Source organism: Triturus cristatus, chromosome 8 (genome assembly GCF_964204655.1).
Source record: "Triturus cristatus chromosome 8, aTriCri1.1, whole genome shotgun sequence".
In the NCBI taxonomy this organism is placed as follows: domain Eukaryota; kingdom Metazoa; phylum Chordata; class Amphibia; order Caudata; family Salamandridae; genus Triturus; species Triturus cristatus.
In genome coordinates this window covers 148504291-148522329 of record NC_140591.1, presented here as the reverse complement: position 1 = coordinate 148522329, position 18039 = coordinate 148504291, and the positions used below count along the sequence as shown (strand labels likewise).

At 41.6% G+C, this 18039-nt stretch overlaps 1 long non-coding RNA gene across 1 annotated transcript; it reads right to left on the bottom strand.

Moving 5' to 3' along the window:
* Positions 1 to 6274: 6274 nt before the first annotated feature.
* Positions 6275 to 17619, bottom strand: LOC146801708 (uncharacterized). The gene is made up of 3 exons (XR_014968065.1): positions 17534 to 17619; positions 15124 to 15223; positions 6275 to 6439 (listed from the first exon to the last, which is right to left on the bottom strand). It is a non-coding gene; the product is annotated as an uncharacterized LOC146801708 (long non-coding RNA).
* Positions 17620 to 18039: the final 420 nt, after the last annotated feature.

Genomic DNA, 18039 nt, shown 5'->3' with positions numbered 1-18039 from the left:
TTTTGACTGTGTTATTGACGTTTATAAAAAAGAACCGGAGATCTGGGGCCCGCTATTGACAAAAGTATTTAATGCTGCTGTAAGACATGGTGCCCCGCCTACATGGAAGGAATCTATTATTATTCCTATCTATAAGAAGGGGGAGAAGGGGGATGCTAAGAACTATCGCCCTATCTCCCTCTTAGATTCCTCCGTGAAAATTATGAGCCGGGTGCTTCTTGTTAGATTAGAAGAATGGGCAGAAACAAATAACATCCTGGCTAATTCCCAATACGGATTTAGGAAGGGCAGAGGCACAGTAGAACAGTGTCTCAACCTAGAACTACTTATAGGGAAATATACTTTGGCCAAGAAAGGTTCCCTCTTCCTCTGTTTTGCCGACCTTAGTAGTGCCTTCGATATGGTTAACCATAAGATTCTTTGGGAGACACTACTTGAAATGGGGGCACCGGAGGGTATTGTCTACTTCTTGGCCAGACTCTATGCTAATCTTAGTTCTAGTGTTCGATATGGACCAGGTGGGGAGTGTACATCAAAGTTTTCTGTTAAGCGTGGTATTAGGCAGGGGTGTGTGCTAGAGCCCCTGCTTTTCACACTTTTTATTAATGAGGTTGACTCTGTTTTAAGGACTGTGGGGGCAGATGCCCCAATTATACTTGACTCCCACATCCCAGTCCTACTATATGCGGACGACGCGGTTCTTCTCTCCAGGACCCCCGTCGGCCTCCAACGCCTCATGGACAGGTTTTCCCTGTTTATTGGGGAAAGGAAGCTGGTCATCAACAAATCAAAGACATTTGTCATGGAATGCGGCAAGGGCCGTAAAAAACCCCATCCCTTCTTTATCGAAGGGCATAGGGTTCAGACGGTCGATACTTTTAACTATCTGGGTATCACCTTTTCCAAGACAGGTAGCTGGTCCAGCGAAGTCACCCACGTTAGAGCAAGAATGGCGAAATGTGCTCACGGGGTTTTCACGTTCGCCTCTAAGATCGGGGATAGGCGGATTGGGGATATGCTGAAAATCTACCAGATGAGGTGCCTCTCAATTGCCCTTTACGGAGCAGGTGTCTGGGGGCATGTTTCGGCTGGGAGTCTACAAGTGGAGGAAAACCTGTTTTTAAAAAGGCTACTTTGTTTGCCTATTTCAGCATCCACGCATTTGGTGCATAGGGAACTTGGAATACACCATCTTTCGGATTCCATTGCCCATAGACCTCTAATGCTGTGGCGTGCTATTTGGGCTAAGGAGGAGACTTCCATGAATAGAGCCATTATTAAGGACTGTCTGTCTCTAGATAATTATTTAAAGATCCCTTGGGTAAATTTTGTTATGAGCAGTTTCAAGGACATATATGGTCTAAACTTATATGAGGACTGTTATGCTGCCAACAGTTTGACTAAAAGCGAACTGAAATCTGTTTGGTTGTCTCTAAAGTACGAGCAACACTTGAAGGCCAGTAGCAATCTATCCACCTGTCTGCTCTATGACAGCTGCTGTGAGTTGTCAGGTTACCAACCATATTTGAGCTTTGTTACTAGACCCTCTCACAGGTTCGTTTTAACTAGACTGCGCTTTGGAATTGCTCACCATCTAGTGGCGTTTCCCAATATCAAAAAATACCCAATCGGTCCTTGCCCCTGTGATGGCACTACAGCTCAAAGCACTATGCACTTTTTATTGTTCTGCCCATTATATGGTAATTACCGTATTGATCTTTTAAAACCTATGTACAAGAAATTTGGTGTTAGAACTGTTAAAGATGTCATGAAACTGATATTTAACCCCCCACCCGATGTTTGCTTTTTTACTGCCACATTTCTTCTAAAAGCTATCAAGGCAAGGCCTAGTATTATTTTTTAAATTGCTACTGCTGTTTTTATCACTTGTTTGTTTTAACCATTTAGATGAAGCTTTTATGACTTATTCTTGCTATCTGTCTATGTATATTATTGATGTTTTATTATGTACGATCTGCTTTTATGGACTTTTGTCAAGCTCCGAATAAAGCTTTATGAATTGAATTGACTGTGTTATTCATTCATGAAAGAGGAATTGGAGTTTGTGGTGTCCCTGTCCTCATGGAGAAGGACTAACCATGACCAGAATACTTCACCTGCACAGTATTGATTAGTGAGTTGTATGCAGGTTGTAGCCCAACTCAAGGGCATATTTACAAGCCCCTATCACCACCACAACATAAGGGGCTTCACCTTATTTACAAGGCAGCGTTAAGCCACTTATCGTGGCTCAACGCTGCCTTGTAAATAAGGCACCCTTTCACGCAGTATTCAGCGTTAAAGGGGAGGGCAATGGGTGTTGCAGTGGACTTTCCACCGCAACACCCATTGGTTTTGACGCTGCCCCCTATTTACATGGGTGGCGAAATAGGAGGCTGCGTCAAAATTAAGACCCGGGAAAACTTGGTCTTAAACAGGCAAAACGAGGAGAAATGCTTTATTTCGCCTTGTTTTTGCTGTTTCCAAGTGTGCTGTGTTGTGCAGCACACATAGAAACAGCAAATTGCCATTGATTGCGTATGTGCAGGAAGGTTACCCTTCCTGTATTTAAACAATAAAAAAAAATAAGTTTAGCAGCTTCTATCTGTGCTGCATTAAGCAGCACACATAAAAGTTACAAAACACCAATTAAAGATTGTTTATGTGCAGGAAGGGAGACCTTCCTGCACATAAACAATCTTTCCCTCAACGCAGACACCCTTGCACTATGGTGCAAGGGTGTCTGCGTTGTCGCTAGGCTGCTAAGTTTAGCACCAGCACAGGGGGAAACACAGGACTGCACCATATTGTTGTAAATATGGTGCAGTCCTGCGCTTCTGAAGTGGCGGAGCGTGGCGTTAAGCCAAGAAGGTTAACACCATGCTCCGCCACTTGGTTGTACATATACCCCTCAATTTCTAATTTGTGTTGGTGCATTGAACTAAGTCCTTGTAACACAAGGTTAGAAAACCGACCCCTACTGCTCGGAGGGGCCTCCAAGATCGTGACACTACTGACCTGCTTACTAAACATTTGAACTCCCAGCCTGCACTGCTACGGTTTTGGCATGGTTGGGGCAGATTTGCTAAGTTTTGACCAAAGGTGCTGTGCTGTTTTACGTCAATGGGTGAAATTAGAGCAGTTCTATGTTTTGCTGCTCTTTAAGCTGTTCTGCACCAACACCAACCCCCATGCACAATAGTGCAAGGTTGTGTGTGTTCTGTCAAGCATTGGTTTAGGCAGATACACTAACCTAAGATATCCTGAACCCAGCGAGAGTGATGTTCGTGCTTGTCCTACCACGCCCCTCACTGCCATGCGGGCAGCTTTTTGCCAGCACGTGTCACAATGAAGGGAATGGGATAAAATATTAAAGAAGCAAGATTTGGTCTGTTGGCTCACTGGGCAGCCTCGTCTGTGGTTGCTGGGTAGGCGTTGACCTTGACATAATACCAGGTGGGCATTGAAGATGTGGTGCACACTATGATATAAACATAAACAGAAATATTCACAGATCATCACACCTATGCAAGCACTTCCCTGTGCATCCCACCACATTCACTTCAGTATCTGCATTACTTTTTCACGCAATCAAATCATCAGGTGGCCCGGGATCTTGGCTCAGAAGGACAGCAGGTTGTTGCCTTGAGTTAAGTCACTGAATAACAACCTGATGGAATGGAGCTCTTCTCCAATCCAAAAGTGCTGTAAGGCACCTTACAAATGTGCCCCACAATAATGAACTGACCAGACCTGAACCAGGTAAACCTGTGGGTCAGTTCACCCTCCAGCTATCCATAAACATTGCAGCAAGGTTGGCATGAGATGTTGAGGGCAACATCATACGCGCTAGCAGTTGTAGTCCTGTATGTACTGACCTGTTACCTTTGCAGAGACCTGCTGTGGCAAGAATCTATTGTAAGACATTAAAGATGCCCCTTTGGGGATTCGTAAATGGAGAAGCGACTTATTGTACAGTTTCAGAGGCGCAGATGTCCACTGCAGGTCCATGACACAATGACATATTGACATCAACTGCAAACTCATGACACAGGATGATGATGTCCTCTGCAGGCTCGTGACCCAGGATCCACTAGATACCGTTATCTTGAAGTCCAATGGCAACCAGAGCTGATCTTAAAGATGTGACCGCCGAGGCCACACCGGGATCAGGCAGAGAGTGCCTTTAAAGTCCCAGTGCAATTAAGATGGCTGCTGAGTGGGTAACTCATTTCCTGATTGTATAATCAACAGGCTCATACCATGAGTGTTCTGGGTGACTCATTTCCTGATTGTATAATCATCAGGCCCAGTCTGGGTGACTCATTTCCTGATTGTATAATCATCAGGCCCAGTCTGGGTGACTCATTTCCTGATTTTATAATCACCAGGCCCAGACCATAACCTAATTGTGTCAACACAACAACTACACACAAATTATATGGGGTGAGAGCACACACACAATCAGATGCACCCGTGGAAAGCACACAGATGCACATGTTTTATAAATGTGGCTTTATGCAGAGCGCATCTTCCAAGATCACACAGCGCCTGTCCAGGGATTCACATCATGTAAAAGCATTATATTTGGTGGTGCATGTCCCCATGACAGGAAGCCTTTTAATATGAAAACTATGGTTTAATACTTTTCCCACATTGTATGTGCACTGTACAGTGCAACACACATACAAAGTTGGAAAAATTGTGGAGCGTTTTAAAAGCTGTTCCACTATTACCCCTGCCTCAAGAAGGTATCATTATCTGGCACAAATCCCCATCTACAAATGTTGGTAGATAGGGATGTGCATCAATACCCATGGGTGGTTGAATGGGAATGCCCATTTACCAGTGATATGCTCCGTTAACGCAGTAGGGAATAATGCTGTTTAGTGTTACTTTAAGCCACTTTTAACGGCAGCCATGATTTGTATCGGAAAATAAATCTCACCAAACTTTACACTGGATTTGTGCCACTTTTGAGATGCAAACCTAGTGTAAAGTGCTAGTAAATTTAGCCCAAAATTGGGGAAAAATTTAAACCTGCATGCTAGTATCTAAGGGCCTAACACCCATCATAAGAAACTGGGTTATTAGTTGAGCGGGGTGGAAGCCCCACTCAAATATTAAACACCATAATTGCAAGGGTGAACCACAAAAGTCACTACACAAAGCCGTGCTTAACCATATGGTAGCTTGGCACGAAAGCAGTCAGGCTTAAATTAGAAGTAATGTGTAAAGTATTTATGTAGTACTCAAACAGAAATAAAGGGAAAACACAACAAATGAAAAATCTCAAACCGATTCAGAAAATGTAATAAACTATTTGACACCGAAATTATAAAATACAAGGAGTAGAAGCGGAGATATGAGTTTTTAAAATCGTTTGTGAAAATAAAGCTAAAAAAGCACAAAGGGGCACTCAAGATTATCTGGTTGCGCTGGACCTCTGCAAAGTCACAGGTTCAGGCTGACCATGATAGAGTGCGGGTCAGCTACAGGCACCATGTTCGTCCCGCTGAAGAGTTACCTTTTCAAGTCTGTTTGAGGAGCTGCCATCCAGGTTGGCGGGGGCTTCAAGTAGGTCATTGTCAGCATGAGGAGTAGGTCAGGAATCGCAATGGTCGTTGTTTCAGCATGAAGGACTGCTCGTCCCTGGAACTTCATGCTGGTGGTCGACGTGGGCGGTCATTGTCGCCGTAAAACGCAGGTCTCACTGTAGCATTACTTTGGCTGTCGTTGCAGAATGGTCACTGTCGATGCAAAGTGCAGGTTCAGCTGCAACTTTTGTGTTGGCGGTGACATAACGATATAAGGCCTGACTCCATTCCAAGTAGGTAAGTATGTAAAAAGGAGAGAGAGATCCCTTGTTATAGCCAAGGGAGTAGGGTACTCTTGACAAGTAAAACAAATATTCCCTTGGGTTATGAAAGGAACAGGATACAAGGTTCAACTCACAACTAGGTCGTACCTCACAAGGCGCACAATAATACAAGTCGTCAAGGAAAATCCCACCTAATATTTGAATCAATTGCTAAATAGCACTGAAGTTTTACAAAAATCTTTTATTATTAAAAAAATGGTTACAATCTTAAAATTTCTATACACTTCCTATCTATCACAGTTTTATGCAAAACAATTAATAAAAACAATTCAAAAAAACAATAAATGTAAAATCCCCAATTACAATAAGTTTACACAATATACTATTACATAAAAAGAGAACAATGGTTAGACAGTATACTTTCTCTTTCAAAGGAACATATCCAACCTGGCCTGGATACCCTCATTTTCGTTTCTGCAGGTCCAAATTTTCCCTTGGATTATGTACAATGATGCGTCGACGCATTTCGATGGCTTTAATTATTATTCCATCTTTAGTAAGACAATAGTTAGTTTGTTTCTCTCTGTATTCCTTATTGTATAGCTTGGTTTATATGCCCTGTATAAAGCAAGTATATATAGAGAATATTTTTTTTTAATTACACAAAAATGCTAATTACAATGGCAAACTCAGTCTACAAAAAAACCTTATATTTGATTATGTTTTGCTTTGTTAGGCACATCTTTAAAAAACAATTAAGCACCATTCAAAATCCACAATGATTCTACACGATTATTGTATACATGCACTAAAACAAATCTAATTTCACCATTTATAAATACACTGTGCTTCTATCTATAAAATGTTTAATTCATTGGAAAATCATGAGTCACATTTCTATAGTCATTGTCGAATGGATCTCATATTATTACCTTAATCAAACCGAAATCCTTGCTAAATCATTACATAGGTCAGACAAGAAATTACACATACAGCCACCTATCTCCTTGATAAAGGGTCAACTTGTCCCCAAACGTGCAACATTTAGTTTACTACCTCTTGAGTCAAACTTTATAAGAGTGTTCGGTTCTTCTACTGATTAAAACTATTTTCTGTTCGATTTCTCTTCAGTTAATGCAGATACTCTGAAAGAATTCAATAAGGCACAAACTAAGCAGAGTAATTCTAAAGTTCGACTCTGTACATTGCTCAAGGGCTAATTATTACTATATCACCTGCTTAGTGCACTTGATGTACTTATACGTTCTAACTTCCTTTTGGCCGACCCGAGAGGTGGCTTCAATTTCCTGCTGAGTGGCTACTGTATTTAAATGCCTAGAAAGAGAAGGGGACAATTACTTCTGACCATAAACTAGATTAGGTCCCTGCATTCCTGCGCAATGCCCTCAGCCATGTCGTACCTTAATTACGTATTCACTTTCTTTTGTACACTCTCCTGTGTCCGTTCGTTCACGAGGGCAGAGGGGCTTTTTGATTCTACACCTCCTCTAACTTGTTGCACTAGAGGGCAAAATAAGAAGGCCCATTATATTTAGTACTGTGAATAACATTTCTACAGTCTTTTATGTTAGTAGAAGTTCCATATTAGCCTCCCGCTCTCTACCTTCCTCAAAATAGACCTTTCCAGTTCTCACCTCTTAAACTGCAGAGAATCACCGAACGAATGCTCCTCTTCGTGGGCGGGTAAAGGAAACCCAGAAGAACAACTCAGGTTTAAATAATGCTACATGTCTTCTGATTGGTTGTCCTGGCCTATTCTTACTTTGCAACATTTACATGTGCTGACTCTGCCTCTAATGAACCAGGAGGTTTTCCTTTTTGTAGGTAAATTTACATTGCTGACTCTGCCTCTAATGAACCGGGAAGTTATTCTCTTTGTTAAGTAGATTTTAATTTAGTAACCCGTAAATAATAATGCCGGGACCAATCTAAATGTCAAAGGGCCCAGGCAAAGGACCGTGTAATTTATCTAACGCATTATTTTTAGTATTTAAAAAAATGTGTCCAAATATTTCTGTCACTTTCTGACTATCTCTTAAATTGTGTGCAGATATTTTAATTTTATCGAAATTAATATTACAAATGCACATAATGCGTCGATAACGAATGCAACTATAGATCTATCTGTCATCTTTCCAGGTGCCTCATTCTCTAAATTATCATAACTTCTACCCAATGTGGTTGAAGTGTAGTTCACAGTTACATAATGCTCTTATAGCAAAGGCAGTACTAACTCATTTATTTGAAAATAGAAACCAACCCTGTTATTGGTTAGCTACTATTTTCATCCAATCCTCACATGAGTTTAGTCCATTATCTATTGTGTTTAGATGGCACATATACCACTGCTCCCGTTTTTTCCTTATTGTATCTAGATCACCTCCTCTTCTACTGATACTTATTTTTTTTTCAAGAATGAACCACCTGAATTGATTGCAATCGTGGTTCAATCTTGAAAAATGGTCTTTCAGCGGAGCATTTTCTTTTTTAGTTCTTATGGCCGATTTGTGCTCCAGTAGGCGAGTGCGCAGTTCCCTGCTGGTCTCGCTCACATAGCCCAGCCCGCAGGGACAGGTCAATAGATACGGCAGTTGTTCAAAGTTTTCGCGGTCAATGTTTTGTCTGCAAATACCATGTCTTTTGCTTCAATGCAGTGTGGGCATATGGAACACGTTCCACATTTGTAATTTCCCACTGCCTTCTGTCCGCCTAGTGTTCTTTGACACTCTGACTCTGTTTTGAAAAGTTTTTACTAAGGAGTTTCGGATTGTCTTATTCCATCTGAAGGAAAACAGTGTTTTTTGTAATTGTGTCACTGTTCCATGCTTAAGAATCTTCCAATTTCTATTCACAATGTTTTTTATTTTATTGCTTATGTTGGAGAACTGACTCATAAAAACAATTCTTCTCATTTCTTTATCTTTTTTTATCTTTATTTGTAACTAGCAAATGGTCCCAATCATAAAATCAGGCTCTCTCAAAGGAGTGTTTAATAAGTCTTCTAGGATACCCTCTCGCTTTTAGTTTATTCTCCAAGATCTCTGAATGGTGGTAGAAGTCTTTAAGGGTTGTGCAGTTACGGCGCAACCGAAGAAATTCCCCAAAGGGGATGTTGTCTCTTTGTGATTTGGGGTGGTTGCTTCCGTAGTGCAACAAAGTATTCTTGTCAGTGGGCTTTCTAAATGGCTCCACATGTAATTCATCCTCTACACTTTTTAACCGGAAATCAAGAAAGTCCACTCTTGTATTACTGAAATGCGTCATGAATCTTAAGTTCTCATCTCCCAGATTCAACCATTCTAGGAACAACTGTAGGTCACTGCTGGCACCGTTCCAAATAAAAATGATTACATCTATGAAACAATGCCAACAGGTGACATTTTTGTAGTAGGGTGCCATTTTGTTGTAAATGTGGGTTTGCTCAAAGTTACTGACAGAAAGACAGGCCAGACTGGGGGCACATGTGGCCCCCATGCTGGTCCCCTTCGTTTGTTTGTACAGTTCATCTTTAAGTAAAAAATCATTGTTTTTTAGGACCATCGTGACACATGCCATGATGAAGTCTTTGTTACCTCCATTCAGATCTCCTTTATCAAGGATTGATGAAATCACTTGAATAGTATCATCCTGAGTGATGTTTGTGTACAGGGCCTCAATGTCCAGGGTGAACATAAGCTGGGTCACCCTATTGAAGCCCTGTCTCTCACAAATGGATATGGTATGTGATGTATCTTTAAGATAAGACCTCTGTTTATGGACTAGTGGTTTTTAAAATCGAGCCTAAACTGCTGACAATTGGCCACATTGGGGGATTTAACACATCTTTGTGTATTTCTGGGAGTCCATAAATGGCGGGAAGAACCAGATGCATGTTCATCAAAAATTTGTACTCACTTTCACAAATCCATCCCTCTTCCTTCCCCCGATACAGTAACTGAGCTACCTCGTATTCAGCTTGGTAATGGTAGAAAAATTAATTTGTTTATAGTGGTTATCTACATTTAGTAGTTTTCTCATCCTATTTTCATAATCAATGGTATCTAGGACCACTATTTCCCCACCCTTATTGGCGTGTTTGATAGTAATATAATCAGATTCTTGTAGTGATTTAAGAGCTTCCCTGTGGTCTTTTGAAAGATTGTTATAATTAAAGTTGTTCTCTCTCATATGCTTGATTTCAATTTCCACTATTTTTTCAAATAATTCTACATTCTTGTCTACCTGGCACAAGCTTGTGTGAAGGTTGATTTAGGTTTAAACCCGTCACATTGGGTGCAGGCTCATATATTTTATCTTAAAGAACCTATTGAGTCTTATTTTTCTGAAGAAACTTTTTAAATCTTTCTCTAATTCAAATGTATTCGGTAGGGCTGATGGGGCAAAACTGAAACCTTTCTTTAAGACCTCCTGTTAGGGCCTTTTGTGATAGGTTTATAATTGTAAATTTGTCTACCTTCAATACCGCTGGTTCCTGGTTTTGAGGTAATCTTGTGCTGTATGATTTTGATGTGGATGGTTGCTCATAGGCTCCTCCCTATTGTAATTCCTGTAACCTCTCTGTCCCTGATTCTGGCGTCCCCCTTAAAAAGGCTTGCGCTCAAAAGTGGGTACTGATCTACCTGCCTGATCTATGGCCTGCTCATCCTCGCTGCTAGAGCCGGTTGTCTCAGAGAGGGTTATACGTTTATTTCCTCCTCTGGAGTATATTGGTCTTTGGAGCTGAGGTTTTTCCCATCTATGATCTTTCTTAGTGTTATCATATTATTTTCCAAGAAATGGGTACACCCCCTCCGCACTAAATCTCTCCACATCCTTCTTCAATTTCTTCATCTTTTTATTGGTGAGGTATTCTCGATATCCATTCAATTCTAGTTCTAGCTCTTCTATTTTCTTCTTAGCATCTTCCAATGCTGTGCTCTGTCTAAATAAATTTTCATACTCCTCAATTTGCTTCTTTTCTATAATCACTATTTCTTGAGCGGTCTCAATAATTAGAATTAACCAGTCTCTGCTACAACGATTAGCTATGTAGGTCGAAGTCTCCAAAATTGTTTTGTTCTCAACAAAAAACCCCGGCTCATTTCTAATTTATAGCCCAATGGGGATAGCATCTGCCTTGAGATATTCAATAAAAAATTCGGCAAGTAATTCTGTGCGAATTAATTTTTTCTTAAGGTTTACATTTTTTACCAATTGCTCATGGCTGGTATTATTCATCACACGTGTGCTACCATTACGTGGATTTTGGTTGATCAGTCTATTAAACTGATCCTCGGTGAATCCAAAGGTTTTAAAGTTATCCATGTTATTCACCGGTTAGTATTAGATATTCGATACTGGCAGCTAAAATGTTGTCCAGAAATAACCTCTTCAACCCAAATGCACATAATATGTAACAAGGAGAGAGAGACCCCTTGCTATAGCCAAGGGAGTAGGGTACTCTTGACAAGTAAAACAAATATTCCCTTGGGTTATGAAAGGAACAGGATACAAGGTTCAACTCATAAGTAGGTCGTACCTCACAAGGCGCACAATAATACAATTCGTCAAGGAAAATCCCACCTAATAATTGAATCAATTGCTAAATAGCACTGAAGTTTTACAAAAAAATATTTTATTATTAAAAAAATGGTTACAATGTTAAAATTTCAATACACTTCCTATCTATCACAGTTTTATGCAAAACAATTGATAAAAATAATTCATAAGAACAATAAATGTAAAATCCCCAATTACAATCAGTTTACACAATATACTATGACATAAAAAGAGAACAATAGTTAGACAGTATAGTTTGTCTTTCAAAGGAACATATCCTATGGGACAGTTTAGAAACCTGGCCTGGATACACTCATTTTTGTATCTGCAGGTCCAAATGTTCCCTTAGATTCCCTTGGATTATGTACAATGGTGCGTTGACGCGTTTCGATGGCTTTAATTATTATTCCATCTTTATCAAGACAATAGTTAGTTCATTTCTCTCTGTATTCCTTATTGTATAGCTTGGTTTATATGCCCTCTATAATGCAAGTTTATATAGAGAAAGTTTTGTTCAAATTACACAAAAATGCTAATTACAATGGCAAACTCAGTCTACAAAAAACCTTATATTTTATTATGTTTTGCTTTGTTATGCACATCTTTACAAACCAATTAAGCACCATTCAAAAACCACAATGATTCTATACGATTATTGTATGCATGTACTAAAACAAATCTAATTTCACCATTTATAAATAAACTGTGCCTCTATCTATAATTTTTTTTTTCCATATCTTTTTATTGAAGAAAAGAACATGACATTGGCATTTCAATAAAGAATTACAGTGCTTCTACCACATGATAAATAGATATACTGAAATCGAGCATACGTGAGTAATACAGGTCGGTGGTTCGGACTCAAGGAGAAAGTGCCTCTTCTTCTGTTGGTATCACAGGTGCTACACAAATATCTCCCTATATGTATTCCATTTACCCCAGGTTGAGGACCACTTCTTCGGACACCCCCGTGCAAAATACACAGTTTTTTCCCTAAACATGCACCAGTCTAGGTTCTTTTTCCAAGTCAACAATGTAGGTGCTACTTCCGACCCCAATTTTTGTGCAATATCCCTCTTGGCAGCAGCGAGGCCCAGTGTTACCCAGGTCTTCTCCGAGTTGTTGAGATCTGTGGGTTCCCATATATTAAGGAGACACTGTTTGGCCTTGGGGAGTATGTCTTTATTTAGGACCGCCCTGATGGTTCTATGTACCCCTTGCCAGAACGGCTGAATGTGGTCACATTCCCATATGATGTGCATGAATGTGCCCACTTGCCCACACTTCCAACGACATTCACCCTCCTCTCCCCTCCCCATGTGTACCAGTTGGGGCCCTGTGACGTAGATCCTTTGGAGGATCTTGAGTTGGACAAGTCTTAAACGAGCGGAGATACTCACTTCTCGGGGGGAGGCCACCGCCTCCCGCCACTCACCCATATCCATCTCTAGGCCGTCTCTTCCCAACAGTCCTTAAGTCTCTCAAGGGGGTCAGGGGTATTATTAATCAATTTCTTATATGTAAGAGAAATTGCTTTTTATGGCAAGTAGCCATCGAGGAGCCTATCCTCTAGTGGGGAGGATTCTGGGAGCGAGGTGCCCCTTGGTATAACTCCGTATAGGGCATGGCGGATCTGTATGTATCGGAAGGATTCTGTATCTGCTAATTCATATTGTTGTTGCAGTGTATGAAACCCCACCACGTCCCCATTGGCCCAAAGTCCCACAATGGAGTGGCCAGGGATAACTTCCCACTCCACTCCAGACATTTGTGTGCATCGTGCCAGATCTGTACGGTATGTCTAGTTGGGCCAGTAAGTGTAATTTTCTTCTGGGAGGTGTATAACGATTTATTATGGTTTCCGCCCGGCAGGACCCATCTGTCCATAGTATAGCCTGGGTCATGTGGGCTGCGGTATGTGGCCTGGTTGACTGCGACGAGATGGGCAGCCCAGTAATACTTTTTAATGTCTGGGGGGCTTATTCCACCATCATACCAGTTGAGAACCAGTTTTTTAAGTGCAATTCGAGGTCGTTAGTGCCAGAGCAACTCCCTCTGCAGCCGTTCAATCTCCCTGAAATAACTAGCCGGCACTGAGTTCGCGTACAAGAAATGGGGCTGCGACATCATCTTAAAAAGGGCTGCCCTTCTAAGGAGCGAGAGAGGCAGCGTCTTCCAAGTGGCAGTATCTCGCCGCAGCCTTTGTAAAGGCGGGCGCAAGTTTCTTTCGAAATGTAGTTTGGGGTCCGCAATGACAAATATTCCTAAGTAACGAAATCCAGCTTTGGTGGTCTGGATGGGACAACCGTCGGGCAGACGGGGGGTAGTTTCCCTGAGAATATACATTATGGATTTATCCCAGTTAATCGAGAAGCCTGAGTACCTCCCAAAAGTCGTGAAGATATACAGGATACAATTATGTGACCTGCGGGGGGAGGCTAAAAAAAGGAATATATCATCCACATAAAGTGAGATATGGTCCTCTCAGTCCACCGACCATTTCAGCCGTCGAATAATGGGGTCTCGTCGGATCCAAGCCACCAGAGGCTCCAGGGATAGGGCAAATAGTAAGGGTGATAGTGGGCATCCCTGGTGGGTACCCCAGCTTAACTCAAAGGTACCAGAGCATTTATTGTTAACCACCACTTGCGCATGAGGTGCCACATACAGTAGTCTTATCCAGGACGTGAAAATAGGCCCAAATCCCAGCTTGTCAAGCACCGCCATTAGATACTCAAGGTTGTCAAAGGCCATCGAGGCGTCCAAGGAAAGTATAACCGCCTCCTCTTGGATCGTTTCCACCCTTCCCAATACACCATGCACCCGTCGCAGGTTAAGGGCTGTGTTTCGCTGAGGCATAAATCCCGATTGGTCCGCATGTACCAATTCACCAATTACCTTAATTAGTCGAGTAGCAAGGAGTTTGGCGAGGATTTTGGGTTCCGAATTGAGCAGGGAGATGGGCCTGTACGCGGAGCATTTGTCTTTGGGCTTGTTTTCTTTGTGAATCACCACCAAAGAAGCCAGGCGCTGATCCGGTGGGAATGCGCCTACACGTCCACTCTCTTCATACATATCCTTCAAATATGGGGAGAGCATGTCAGGGCATAACTTGTACAGCTCTAGTCGGAGGCCATTAGTGCCCGTGGCCTTCCCCGGTTTAAGACTATGGATGGCCTGTGCTATCTCTTCGTTAGTGATATTGCTCTCCAAATAGGATTTATCGTCTGGGGAAAGTGCAGGCAACCATATATCCTGCATGAAAGCTCTGGAGTCTTCCTCGTCAAAGGGCGAAGTTGATTTGTACACTTCGTTGAAGTGCTCTGCAAATTTATTCGCTATTGCTATGGGATTGTTGATTATAGTATCTATCTATAAAATTTTTAATTCATTGGAAAATCATGAGTCACATTTCTATAGTCATTGTCGAATAGATCTCATATTATTACTTTAATCAAACCGAAATCGTTGCTAAATCATTACATAGGTCAGATTAAAAATTACACATACAGCCACCTATCTCCTTGCTAAAGCGTCAACTTGTCCCCCAAACTTGCAACATTTAGTTAATTATCTCTTGAGTCAAACTTTATAAGTGAGTTCGGTTCTTCTACTGATTTCTGTTCGATTTCTCTTCAGTTAATGCAGATACTGTGAAATAATTCAATAAGACACAAACTAAGCAGAGTAATTCTAAAGTTTGATTCTGTACGTTGCTCAAGGGCTAATTATTACTATCTCACCTGCTTAGTGCACTCGATGTACTTGTACGTTCTAACTTCCTTTTGGCCGAACCGAGAGGTGGCTTCAATTTCCTGCCGAGTGGCTACTGTATTTAAATGCCTAGAAAGAGAAGGGGACAATTACTTCTGACCATAAACTAGATTAGGTCCCTGCATTCCTGCTCATAACTGCGCAATACCCTCAGTCCATGTCGTACCTTAGTTACGTATTCACTTTCTTGTACACTCTCCCGTGTCCGTTCGTTCACGAGGGAAGAGGGGCTTTTTGATTCTACACCTCCTCTAACTTGTTGCACTAGAGGGCAAAATAAGAAGGCCCATTATATTTAGTACTGTGAATAAAATTTCTACAGTCTTTTATGTTAGTAGAAGATCCATATTAGCCTCCCACTCTCTACATTCCTAAAAATAGACCTTTCCAGTTCTCACCTCTTAAACTGCAGAGAATCACCGAACGAATGCTCCTCTTCGTGGGCAGGTAAAGGAAACCCAGAAGAAGAACTCAGGTTTAAATAATGCTACGTGTCTTTTTAATTCTAAGTAGGGCATGACTCCATTTTTAAATAGGCCTCGACTCCATTTTCTGCATTTCTGCAAAATCAGCAACATGTCTGCCTTTGAGGCAGATGTCATCTATCCTTATCTTTCCAAGAACATTGAAAGTGTCAAGTCATTTAGATATAAACATAAACAAAATACCTGATGCAACATCAGTCTGAAACAAGTTCCTTGTTATCTCAATTTCAAGGTAAAAAAAGAACAATAACCAGAACACTGTAGTCTGAAGTGTTGTATTTTCACTTTATGCGTATGTAAGAATGCATCCTAAACTAGCATCTTGATGCTTATTGGTTATATCAAACATTCCAAATATTTTCTACACATAGCCCTTGAATGTTTCCAACATATTTGGGATTTTCAGGAAGCGTGTTGCACTGTGTATTAATTGAAATTCTGAATGCTTTCTCTTCAGTTGGGCCATGGCTCATTTACTAAATGCCACCTATCTCCACTTATTTGAGAGTTGGTGTGGTTAAATATACTTCCAATGCCATTTTAGCCTGTGGCAAAACGGGAAATGGGGTTAAGAAATGTGTGGCTTGCAGCTGAGTGACAAGCAGGATTTCTGTAACAGGGGCTTGAAGGTAGCACTCCTGAGGCTGTGTATTATCAGCACTCCTGCAGGAGGAGGAGGAGGCAAAGGAAGTCACGATGATCACTTGAATTCCAGGGCTGTGCTTGGGCAATCCCTGTCAATGCTGGAGCATGAGGTACACGCTTAGATGTGCACAGTTTGTAAAAGTGTCTCACTCTCTCCGAGTTGAGGTCAGGTAGAATAAATCACCTACCAGTGGTGTTAATTCCAACTTTAATTAAGTGAAGGAGGCCACAAAAGGCCTGGGGCGGAGCCCCTATGCCCTAATACAAAATCCGAAGAAACAATTACAGGAGTCGCACCTGTTAACCCAGGTGAGACCGGGTAAAGTATGCAACAAACAATAATGTCTCAACTGGTATTCATTAAAACAGGACAGTAAAAAACAGTGATATAAATCACAATGGGGGCGGGGAACAAAGGAAGGGAGACCACAACGAAGATGGTAGAGTGAGAAAGGTTATTGTTTGTAAGTAGTTTAAACAGCACTATGGTACAATTAAGTGTACAATGACCATAACACACAAAAGTGAGCACTGGGCGTGCTAGTGATGGTGAGCGGCGCAGTGACACAAGGGTGAAGAGAACAGCGTGAACAGCAATGAGGGGTAAGAGGAATGTGGTAAAAAATTCAAACATATATATACAATGTTGATGTTTAGGATTCAGGATAAATAAATTGACCACAACAAGTTCTATGCTGGGTAGTCGACGGCGTTTCAGCCTGACTGATTTCAGGTCATCATCAGGACAATGGTCATTAATTTGAAAGTAGCGCTGTATAGGGGGAGGAAGGGAGAGGAGAATAGGAGAATAGATTAGCAACTAAGAGGCCCAAAAAGAAAGTAAAGGATAAGAGGGTCCAAGTGTATATTAATGACCTTAATTGAAAAAGGAATAAGTAAAAAGTTCGGGTAAGAACAATTAAGGTCTAGTGGAACCAGCGGGGCGTCAGGTGTCCACATGTGCTCTGAAAGGGGAATAGTTATGGGTAAATAGGGCGCCTCAATCTGTGTAGAAGGCAGCAATGTGGCAAGCGCTGTAGGCGTGCATATATAATTACCCAAATCGATTGAGCGCCACGGCGTGATACTTCGAAGAGGGGTCTTACGATTCACAGGATGAGTATGTATGCCTGGCGGTCAAGGAGAGTCTGAAAGGTGGGGAGGGGTAATTAGATGCATTAAGGACGGGCAGCATCAAGGCAAGTGAGGGAAATTAATTACATGGTGCCGGGTGTGGGCCGTGACCTACTTGAATTAGGAAGGGTGATGGAGGAATCCAGAAAACGGAGTAGCAAGGTGGCGAGTCAATGACTCCGAAGCTGAAGCAGAGGAACCAAACCTCCGTGTTGCAGCCTGGCGTCGGACGATTGAAGCATCCAGGAGCACGGGGTGAAAGGAAAAACGGCAATATGTGCCGTGCAGGCCGGTCAGGTGACACGAGTCACGAGGAAAAGAAGACTAGACCGGAGGTAGCAGGGTCTGACAAGGAACCCGGGGGGGACCAGGGAGTGTCGATCAGGCGAAGCCAATTACACCGAAAGTGAAGGGTTTAATTCCGCAGTTAATAACAATGCATGTGAGATCAAGAATTAAAACAGTTGTAACAAAGTTACATGGCAAAAAATAGTAATACAATTGCAAATCTCATTTTATGAACCATTTGATATGAAGGGAAACAATCAGGATCATGTGTATGTTAATGAAGACGCAAATAATTGAAAACTGTGCAAAGGTGGTGATGTCAAAAGTATACTA